General features: G+C 38.4%; 1 non-coding gene across 1 annotated transcript; it reads left to right on the top strand.

The window, feature by feature from the left end:
- Positions 1-3,443: 3,443 nt before the first annotated feature.
- On the top strand, positions 3,444-3,516 carry TRNAK-CUU (transfer RNA lysine (anticodon CUU)). Its single transcript has one exon. It is a non-coding gene; the product is annotated as a tRNA-Lys (tRNA).
- Positions 3,517-11,772: the final 8,256 nt, after the last annotated feature.

Below are 11,772 nucleotides of genomic sequence, written 5' to 3'. Positions count from 1 at the left end.
CTCCGTCACCAGCTTCTGCAGTTTCTCACATGAATCAGCCACCAGCGCTGTATCATCAGCGAACAACAACTGACTCACTTCCCAAGCTCTCTCATCCCCAACAGACTTCATACTTGCCCCTCTTTCCAAAACTCTTGCATTTACCTCCCTAACAACCCCATCCATAAACAAATTAAACAACCATGGAGACATCACACACCCCTGCCGCAAACCTACATTCACTGAGAACCAATCACTTTCCTCTCTTCCTACACGTACACATGCCTTACATCCTCGATAAAAACTTTTCACTGCTTCTAACAACTTGCCTCCCACACCATATATTCTTAATACCTTCCACAGAGCATCTCTATCAACTCTATCATATGCCTTCTTCAGATCCATAAATGCTACATACAAATCCATTTGCTTTTCTAAGTATTTCTCACATACATTCTTCAAAGCAAACACCTGATCCACACATCCTCTACCACTTCTGAAACCACACTGCTCTTCCCCAATCTGATGCTCTGTACATGCCTTCACCCTCTCAATCAATACCCTCCCATATAATTTACCAGGAATACTCAACAAACTTATATATATATATACTTATATATAAACTTATATATATATATATATATATATATATATATATATATATATATATATATATATATATATATTTTTCTTTCAAACTATTCGCCATTTCCCGCATTAGCGAGGTAGCGTTAAGAACAGAGGACTGGGCCTTTGAGGGAATACCCTCACCTGGCCCAATTCTCTGTTCCTTCTTTTGGAAAAAAAAAAAAAAAATATACATATCTGCGTATGGACCTTCCAACTGTTCTCTGTGATTTGCGCTAAAACCTTCCAAGTAGAGAACCTCCGCTTGAGGACGAGAGAATGTCGCTGCCTCGTGGAGGAAATATAGACAGTCAAAGAAAGATATACAGTGTGAAGAGTCAGGAGAGCAGGAGGTGAAAACAGAACTGTTAGTTGGGAGACAGATTCTCAACCAGATAACGTCAGTGTCTAGACATTCTAGGTTCATGAGACGTGCAAATGGCCTGTTGATTTTGGACGAAGCACAGACTTCCTTTGTAACGACAATGTAAATGATTATTGTTAGAAATGTTAAATGGTTATTGAAAACACAGTTGTTAGACAATTGAGTGTCAGACAGAAGGACTAGTATATTAGAAGTACTGGGCAGATGGTGCTCAACAGAAGAAAGGTTAATAGAATGACCGATAATGTTGGTAACATTAATGAAATATGAGCATTATTTCTTCATAGTGAGCACAATAAACTAGTCGGTGAGAGCGGCACAAATCAGATCAATCATTTAGATGGGCCAAGGTGTTGGGAGGGGCGTCACTGCTGCTGCCTGAGCCCTCGTTGACAGCAGACAGAGACGGGCGGGATTCCGGGGATTCTTTGCCAGCCATTATGGAAAGTAGATGTATAAGCTTGTCACTCTTGTTGTTTGTATATGAAGGTTTTCTTATAGGACAAAGAACGGAAAAATGAATAACGTTAATACGGAGAGTAAAAATGGAATGGGTTCCTTTACTGTACTACATAAACAGTTGGTGTCATCATAGGTATAGCCATTATCCTTCAGATATATTAAATCACTTTCAAGATTTACTTCGCAAAAGGTTTTATGGTACGAGGGAAACCTACTGGTCTTAAATCATTATGGTACGAGGGAAACCTACTGGTCTTAAATCATTATGGTACGAGGGAAACCAACTGGTCTTAAATCATTATGGTACGAGGGAAACCTACTGGTCTTAAATCATTATGGTACGAGGGAAACCTACTGGTCTTAAATCATTATGGTACGAGGGAAACCTACTGGTCTTAAATCATTATGGTACGAGGGAAACCTACTGGTCTTAAATCATTATGGTACGAGGGAAACCTACTGGTCTTAAATCATTATGGTACGAGGGAAACCTACTGGTCTTAAATCATTATGGTACGAGGGAAACCTACTGGTCTTAAATCATTATGGTACGAGGGAAACCTACTGGTCTTAAATCATTATGGTACGAGGGAAACCTACTGGTCTTAAATCATTATGGTACGAGGGAAACCTACTGGTGTTAAATCATACAGCTATTAATTTCTTGAACTTAATACTTACAGAACTGGATTTATAATGTCGTTATGATAAGTCTCTGATTCATTTTGTATTACTTTTATCAATAACTAATAAACTATATTGATTCTTATGATATTTATGCTTTTGATAAAAACCATTGAATGAATTCTACAGATTAGTTGATATGAACCAAAATATCCATATTATAGATAAAATCAAATGTAATTCGTGTTTTTCTACGTCAACAGTTCCGTGATATAATCAATGATGTACCCATGTAAGGGTCTAGGGCCAGGTATATATAGTGTATGTGGTATTAGAATTATCATCAACACCTAAAGGAGTTAAAGACTATTGACATGATAGTTGTAACTTGCAGCAGTTCACGTGCCTATTGACCCTGGCAGTTGATGGGCCTAAATCCTCACTAACCAGCCAACCAACCAACCGTTATGATACATATTTTACTTGATCAACACATCAGGCTTGGCCCCACCACCTACTACCCTTCTCCAGACACACTTGCTGCCTCCTAACCATTAGTGTCTTACTCTCACAACATCAGACAGAGAGGAGAGTGTCTCCAGACACACTTGCTGCCTCCTAACCATTAGTGTCTTACTCTCACAACATCAGACAGAGAGGAGGGTGTCTCCAGACACACTTGCTGCCTCCTAACCATTAGTGTCTTACTCTCACAACATCAGACAGAGAGGAGGGTGTCTCCAGACACACTTGCTGCCTCCTAACCATTAGTGTCTTACTCTCACAACATCAGACAGAGAGGAGGGTGTCTCCAGACACACTTGCTGCCTCCTAACCATTAGTGTCTTACTCTCACAACATCAGACAGAGAGGAGAGTGTCTCCAGACACACTTGCTGCCTCCTAACCATTAGTGTCTTACTCTCACAACATCAGACAGAGAGGAGGGTGTCTCCAGACACACTTGCTGCCTCCTAACCATTAGTGTCTTACTCTCACAACATCAGACAGAGAGGAGAGTGTCTCCAGACACACTTGCTGCCTCCTAACCATTAGTGTCTTACTCTCACAACATCAGACAGAGAGGAGAGTGTCTCCAGACACACTTGCTGCCTCCTAACCATTAGTGTCTTACTCTCACAACATCAGACAGAGAGGATGTTATGCCTCTTATCTAACCTGACACATCAGCCGGGGTCTCAGGACGTTGATAAGGTCATGGTCGGATCCCCTTATGTATCTATCATGTGACCTCAGGTCAGTTATTGAACGTTATCGCTGATAATACAGCGTTGTTAGGCGGTTAATGATGGTGGTTATTAACCTCACTTAGACACACACATACACTCGAACAAGATTGTGTGTAAGCCCGGCTGGCTCAGTCGGTAGAGCACGAGACTCTTAATCTCGGGGTCGTGGGTTCGAGCCCCACGTTGGGCGGTAACAGTTTTCTATGATGTAACATGAAACAGCTTCTGAACATACCCTCCACCGCTCGTCTAGATCAACCAATCTGCTAAACACAAGACAGCTGAAGAGTTATTAAGTACTGAAAGACAAACAACAATTCTGTTTGAAACAGTCAGTGATGATGCACGGGAGGCTGAAGGAAATGTGTCACTGTTCACTGACTTTAATGATGATAAATACGACCTGGTATGGCTGTGTCTACACACTACCGCCATCTGGTCAACATTATACATACCAACATTTAAACTGTGACATTTGACCACAAGGTTTAAAGTCGCTCATGAAAACGCGAACTTAAAATCTATCCATTTAAATCTACCATTCATCAATAAACATTTAAACACCATAATTTGAACGTAAACCTTCCAGCTGCGTTATTTTACCAGAGTCCTTTAAGATACGTTATATAAACACAACACTTAAATGTACGTTAAGCTTGTGCAAACCATCATTGAAACTCAAACTTTTGAATTAGAATTGTAATGAAAATGCGAACTTTTAACTCTGTCAAATTACAGCTATTGTACAAAATGATTCACTTAATTGACAAATTTTAATGTCAGTTAATTTAACGATATCCTTTGTGGTTCATCTTTGAAACACAAACAACCTTTAAACTTTGTCTCTAGAACTGAACACAACCATTAAGTTTCATAACTGGAATGGAAATTTGGATAATCTATCAAAATTCGTCATATAACGCGAACTTTTAAATCCTTCCATTCAGTTGGGCCGTTACTTGCCTGGTTGCCATTCATAATATGTCCTTTTATATTGTATGTTGACTACGCTCTCATTCATTCGTCATTTGGATCGTCTCACTGATATTCCATTCATAAACTTCATTCCTAAAGCTTATTTTTGACCACCATGTTGTTTCCTTAAGGTTTATAATTCGTTGTGTATTTAATAATAGAAGATTCAATGATATTTCTCGTGGTACTGGAATTAGAGTTAATAATGCCATCTCAGTTATTAACTCTAACTCAAGTACCACGAGAAATATCATTGAATCATCTATTTCTGAATACACAAAGAATTATAATCTTAATATTAGTGATGGTCTATACAAATTGGATAACTTTAATGCTGATAAAATGTGTAAACAATTCACCTTCTTGTCCACATAATAAGTTTATGATGCGCTTGTTGTCTGTCTTGGACAATCACATGTTTACCATATGGCGCCCTAGCTACGTCTCTTCGTTGTATATCAATTGAGTGTTATATTTCTCTCTTGTGTCTCCCTTGATGATGTGAGTATTACACGAAAGTGCACTTGGGAACTTATCGTGTTTATTTTCCTAGTGGACTCATAAGAGTATACTTGATCACGTGCAAAATCGTGATCCTTTCCAATATATATATATATATATATATATATATATATATATATATATATATATATATATATATATATATATATATATATTAATTGACAGGCGCGCGAAAGAGAGACTTTTGGATGTTAATGTGCTGAGAGGTGCAACTGGAGGGATGTCTGATCATTATCTTGTGGAGGCTAAGGTGAAGATTTGTATGGGTTTTCAGAAAAGAAGAGTGAATGTTGGGGTGAAGAGGGTGGTGAGAGTAAGTGAGCTTGGGAAGGAGACCTGTGTGAGGAAGTACCAGGAGAGACTGAGTACAGAATGGAAAAAGGTGAGAACAATGGAAGTAAGGGGAGTGGGGGAGGAATGGGATGTATTTAGGGAATCAGTGATGGATTGCGCAAAAGATGCTTGTGGCATGAGAAGAGTGGGAGGTGGGTTGATTAGAAAGGGTAGTGAGTGGTGGGATGAAGAAGTAAGATTATTAGTGAAAGAGAAGAGAGAGGCATTTGGACGATTTTTGCAGGGAAAAAATGCAATTGAGTGGGAGATGTATAAAAGAAAGAGACAGGAGGTCAAGAGAAAGGTGCAAGAGGTGAAAAAAAGGGCAAATGAGAGTTGGGGTGAGAGAGTATCATTAAATTTTAGGGAGAATAAAAACATGTTCTGAAAGGAGGTAAATAAAGTGCGTAAGACAAGGGAGCAAATGGGAACTTCAGTGAAGGGCGCAAATGGGGAGGTGATAACAAGTAGTGGTGATGTGAGAAGGAGATGGAGTGAGTATTTTGAAGGTTTGTTGAATGTGTTTGATGATAGAGTGGCAGATATAGGGTGTTTTGGTCGAGGTGGTGTGCAGAGTGCGAGGGTTAGGGAAAATGATTTGGTAAACAGAGAAGAGGTAGTAAAAGCTTTGCGGAAGATGAAAGCCGGCAAGGCAGCAGGTTTGGATGGTATTGCAGTGGAATTTATTAAAAAAGGGGATGACTGTATTGTTGACTGGTTGGTAAGGTTATTTAATGTATGTATGACTCATGGTGAGGTGCCTGAGGATTGGCGGAATGCGTGCATAGTGCCATTGTACAAAGGCAAAGGGCATAAGAGTGAGTGCTCAAATTACAGAGGTATAAGTTTGTTGAGTATTCCTGGTAAATTATATGGGAGGGTATTGATTGAGAGGGTGAAGGCATGTACAGAGCATCAGATTGGGGAAGAGCAGTGTGGTTTCAGAAGTGGTAGAGGATGTGTGGATCAGGTGTTTGCTTTGAAGAATGTATGTGAGAAATACTTAGAAAAGCAAATGGATTTGTATGTAGCATTTATGGATCTGGGGAAGGCATATGATAGAGTTGATAGAGATGCTCTGTGGAAGGTATTAAGAATATATGGTGTGGGAGGAAAGTTGTTAGAAGCAGTGAAAAGTTTTTATCGAGGATGTAAGGCATGTGTACGTGTAGGAAGAGAGGAAAGTGATTGGTTCTCAGTGAATGTAGGTTTGCGGCAGGGGTGTGTGATGTCTCCATGGTTGTTTAATTTGTTTATGGATGGGGTTGTTAGGGAGGTAAATGCAAGAGTTTTGGAAAGAGGGGCAAGTATGAAGTCTGTTGGGGATGAGAGAGCTTGGGAAGTGAGTCAGTTGTTGTTCGCTGATGATACAGCGCTGGTGGCTGATTCATGTGAGAAACTGCAGAAGCTGGTGACTGAGTTTGGTAAAGTGTGTGGAAGAAGAAAGTTAAGAGTAAATGTGAATAAGAGCAAGGTTATTAGGTACAGTAGGGTTGAGGGTCAAGTCAATTGGGAGGTGAGTTTGAATGGAGAAAAACTGGAGGAAGTGAAGTGTTTTAGATATCTGGGAGTGGATCTGGCAGCGGATGGAACCATGGAAGCGGAAGTGGATCATAGGGTTGGGGAGGGGGCGAAAATTCTGGGGGCCTTGAAGAATGTGTGGAAGTCGAGAACATTATCTCGGAAAGCAAAAATGGGTATGTTTGAAGGAATAGTGGTTCCAACAATGTTGTATGGTTGCGAGGCGTGGGCTATGGATAGAGTTGTGTGCAGGAGGATGGATGTGCTGGAAATGAGATGTTTGAGGACAATGTGTGGTGTGAAGTGGTTTGATCGAGTGAGTAACGTAAGGGTAAGAGAGATGTGTGGAAATAAAAAGAGCGTGGTTGAGAGAGCAGAAGAGGGTGTTTTGAAGTGGTTTGGGCACATGGAGAGAATGAGTGAGGAAAGATTGACCAAGAGGATATATGTGTCGGAGGTGGAGGGAACGAGGAGAAGAGGGAGACCAAATTGGAGGTGGAAAGATGGAGTGAAAAAGATTTTGTGTGATCGGGGCCTGAACATGCAGGAGAGTGAAAGGAGGGCAAGAAATAGAGTGAATTGGAGCGATGTGGTATACCGGGGTTGACGTGCTGTCAGTGGATTGAATCAAGGCATGTGAAGCGTCTGGGGTAAACCATGGAAAGCTGTGCAGGTATGTATATTTGTGTGTGTGGACGTATGTATATACATGTGTATGGGGGGGGGGGTTGGGCCATTTCTTTCGTTTGTTTCCTTGCGCTACCTCGCAAACGCGGGAGACAGCGACAAAGTATAATAAGAAAATAATAAAATATATATATATATATTATATATATATATATATATATATATATATATATATATATATATATATATATATTAAATATATATATAAATATATATCAAATATGTATATATATTCTTTTTTCTTTCATACAATTCGCCATTTCCCGCGTCAGCGAGGTAGCGTTAAGAACAGAGGACTGGGCCTCTGAGGAAACATCCTCACCCGGCCCCCTTCTCTGTTTCTTCCTTTGGAATATTAAAAAAAAAAAAAAACGAGAGGGGAGGATTTCCAGCCCCCCGCTCCCTTCCTTTTTAGTTCGCCTTCTACGACACGCAGGGAATACGTGGGAAATATTCTTTCTCCCCTATCCCCAGGGATAATATATATATATATATATATATATATATATATATATATATATATATATATATATATATATATATATATATATATATATATATATATACATATATATATATATATATATATATATATATATATATATATATATATATATATACATATCCTTCAGTACGTTTACTTTCGATAATGAGGAACAGAAGAATAAGCCAAGCAAGTAAATTTCGTCAAAGACATCTCTCTTTTCTAAACGCTGCCTCGCAAAGATTTTCATTAATTCAAATTGAAGAAACAGACGTATTTTCTATTGTCTGGTTAGCTCAGTGGTAGAGCGTGAGTCTTACACACTTAAGGTCGTGGGTTCGAGACCCACACCAGACATAATTTTGGTCTTTTTCTTGTTTCATTTTGTCCGCATCACATGTGTGCAACATTCAGTATGTTCGTCCAACGTTATAGTGAAGATCTTCACAATAAATTGGGGTTTTCGACCTTATCTGAAAGGGTCAGGTCCACCAAGACGTCCTTGAAATCTTCCAGAAGCTTCTGGCGATCCTCCTCCAACTGCTGGGCACATCAGAGTTAACATGGGCCGGACATCGGTTGTGGAACGACTTAATCTGCTTCCGGTAGTTAGCAGGGATGATAATGAGGGCTCTGACCTCATACCAGGTCAGCTTAGTTCCAGTCTATTGTTTAGTTCCAGTCTATTGCTTAGTTCCAGTCTATTGCTTAGTTCCAGTCTATTGCAACGACAATAAAAAATTAAAACTCATTTCTTCGTGGAAAATTGAGAGGAAAACACGACAGCAACATGGAGATTTACCCTGTGGTTATTTTGCCGGCTAGTCGGCAACGGTCGGTCAAACACTATTTTGCCGTGGTAATCTCAGTACTTCATATAATACTAAGTCCAAAAAAATGTTCTTGGGGGCGTAGCTCAGTGGTAGAGCACTCGCTTGGCATGCGAGAGGTCCCGGGTTCAAACCCCGGCGCTTCCATTTCTTATTTCGGAAATTCATTGTTTTCAGTCTTGTATATGTATATATATATATATATATATATATATATATATATATATATATATATATCGTCCGATCAGTCAAGTTAAGCAACGTTGGGTCTGGTTAGTACTTGGATGGGTGACCGTCTGGGAACACCAGATGCTGTTATCCCTGGGGATAGGGAAGAAAGTATACTTGCCACGTATTCCCTGCGTGGTGTACAAGGCGACTAAAAGGGTAGGGAGCAGAAGGCCAGAAATCCTTTACTCTCATTTTCAATTTCACAAAAGACGGAACAGAGAAGACATAAAGATATTGTAAAGATGTAGCTAATATAAGATATAAGAATGAATGGAAGATGCAAATGACTGGGAGATGTATAAGAGAAGAAGGCAAGAGGTCAAGAGATAGGTGCAAGGATTGAGAAAGAGGGCTTCTGTATCTTCACTTCTTGAAACACCTAGAGTACAATATGATATATACAATACAGAATCTTCACCGTAAACTGAATTGCCCACCATATTTACTGCTCTTGAGCTGGAAGAAATCACGGCCATAGAGTTTAATGATCTCTAATTCTATATTTTCACTACTTGCCAACATTAGTTTGGAATATGATATATACAATACAAAGTAAGGCATCTTCACTACAAACTGAAATGTCCCATATGATACATATAATGTACAATTGGGCATCTTCACTTAAACTGAATTGTCCACCATATCTAATGCACTTGAGCTGGTAGAAATCATGGCCATAGTTTATCTTTCATTCTTTATCTCCATTATTTGACACAATTGCATTATAATATGATAAATATAATACACAATTGGCCATCATTGAAATTTCAATACACAAAGAATTATAATCTTAATATCAGTGATTGTCTATACAAATTGGATAACTTTAATGTTGATAGAATTTGTAAACAATTCACCTTCTTGTCCACATAATAAGTTTATGATACGCTTGTTGTCTTTCTTGGACAATCACATGTTTACCATATGGCATCCTTGCTCCGTCTCTTCGTTGTATATCAACTGACTGTTATATTTTTCTCTTGTATCTCCCCTGATGATGTGAGTTTTACAGGAAAGTGCACTTGGGAACTTATCGTGTTTATTTTCCCCGTGGACTCATAAGAGTATACTTGATCACGTGCAAAATTGTGATCCTTTTTGATATATATATATATATATATATATATATATATATATATATATATATATATATATATATATATATATATATATATATATATATATATATCCTTCAGTATGTTTACTTTCGATAATGAGGAACAGAAGAAGGAGTCAAGCAAGTAAATTTCGTCAAAGACATCTCTCTTTTCTTAACGCTGCCTCGCAAAGATTTTCATTAATTCAAATTGAAGAAACAGACGTATTTTTCTATTGTCTGGTTAGCTCAGTGGTAGAGCATGAGTCTCACACACTCAAGGTCGTGGGTTCGAGACCCACACCAGACATAATTTTTGTCTTTTTCTTTTTTCATTTTGTCCGCATCACATGTGTGCAACATTCAGTATGTTCATCCAACGTTGTAGTGAAGATCTTCACAATAAATTGGGGTTTTCAACCTTATCTGAAAGGGTCAGGTCCACCAAGACGTCCTTGAAATCTTCCAGAAGCTTCTGGCGATCCTCCTCCAACTGCTGGGCACATCAGAGTTAACATGGGCCGGACATCGGTTGTGGAACGACTTAATCTGCTTCCGGTAGTTAGCAGGGATGATAATGAGGGCTCTGACCTCATACCAGGTCAGCTTAGTTCCAGTCTATTGCTTAGTTCCAGTCTATTGCAACGACAATAAAAAAGTAAAACTCATTTCTTCGTGGAAAATTGAGAGGAAAACACGACAGCAACATGGAGAATTACCCTGTGGTTATTTTGCCGGCTAGTCGGCAACGGTCGGTCAAACACTATTTTGCCGTGGTAATCTCAGTGCTTCATATAATACTGTCACAAAATATGTTCTTGGGGGCGTAGCTCAGTGGTAGAGCACTCGCTTGGCATGCGAGAGGACCCGGGTTCAAACCCCGGCGCCTCCATTTTTGTTATTTGGGAAATTCATTGTTTTCTGATTATATATATATATATATATATATATATATATATATATATATATATATATATATATATATATATGATATATATATATATATATATATATATATATATATATATATATATATATATATATATATATATATATATATATATATATATATATATATATATATATATATATATATATATATATATATATATATATATATATATATATATATATATATATATATATATATATATATATATATATATATATATCGTCCGATCAGGGAAGTTAAGCAACGTTGGGTCTGGTTAGTACTTGGATGGGTGACCGTCTGGGAACACCAGATGCTGTTATCCCTGGGGATAGGGAAGAAAGTATACTTGCCACGTATTCCCTGCGTGTCGTACAAGGCGACTAAAAGAGGAGGGAGCAGAAGGCCGGAAATCCTTTACTCTCACTTTCAATTTTCCAAAAGACGGAACAGAGAAGACATAAAGATATTGTAAAGATGTAATTAATATAAGATATAAGAATGAATGGGAGATACGAATGTAGCTGAAACAATGAGTAATGAAGATTAAGGGGCAATGAAAATTATTCTGTGGTGAAGATGAATATATATGTTAAAATTTTATATTGAACATCAAGAAGTAATGATAATGATGAGAGTGTAGTGACGATGAGGGTTTAGTTAGGGAGTGGTGACAATTGCCTTTACAATGATAATAAGGAGGTAACACAATGAGGAACACAAACTTTCCAAAGCTACGTTCAAGTCAGACTTTGAACTAAGTTCGGTAAACAGAAGGATGATGTTAAGATGAGAGTGTAGTGAGGAAGAGTATAGTGATGATAAGGATACTGTCA

This window comes from Panulirus ornatus, chromosome 70, assembly GCF_036320965.1.
Source record: "Panulirus ornatus isolate Po-2019 chromosome 70, ASM3632096v1, whole genome shotgun sequence".
Taxonomy (NCBI): domain Eukaryota; kingdom Metazoa; phylum Arthropoda; class Malacostraca; order Decapoda; family Palinuridae; genus Panulirus; species Panulirus ornatus.
The sequence above is the reverse complement of the archived record's forward strand: the minus strand, read 5'-3'. Positions and strand labels throughout refer to the sequence as shown.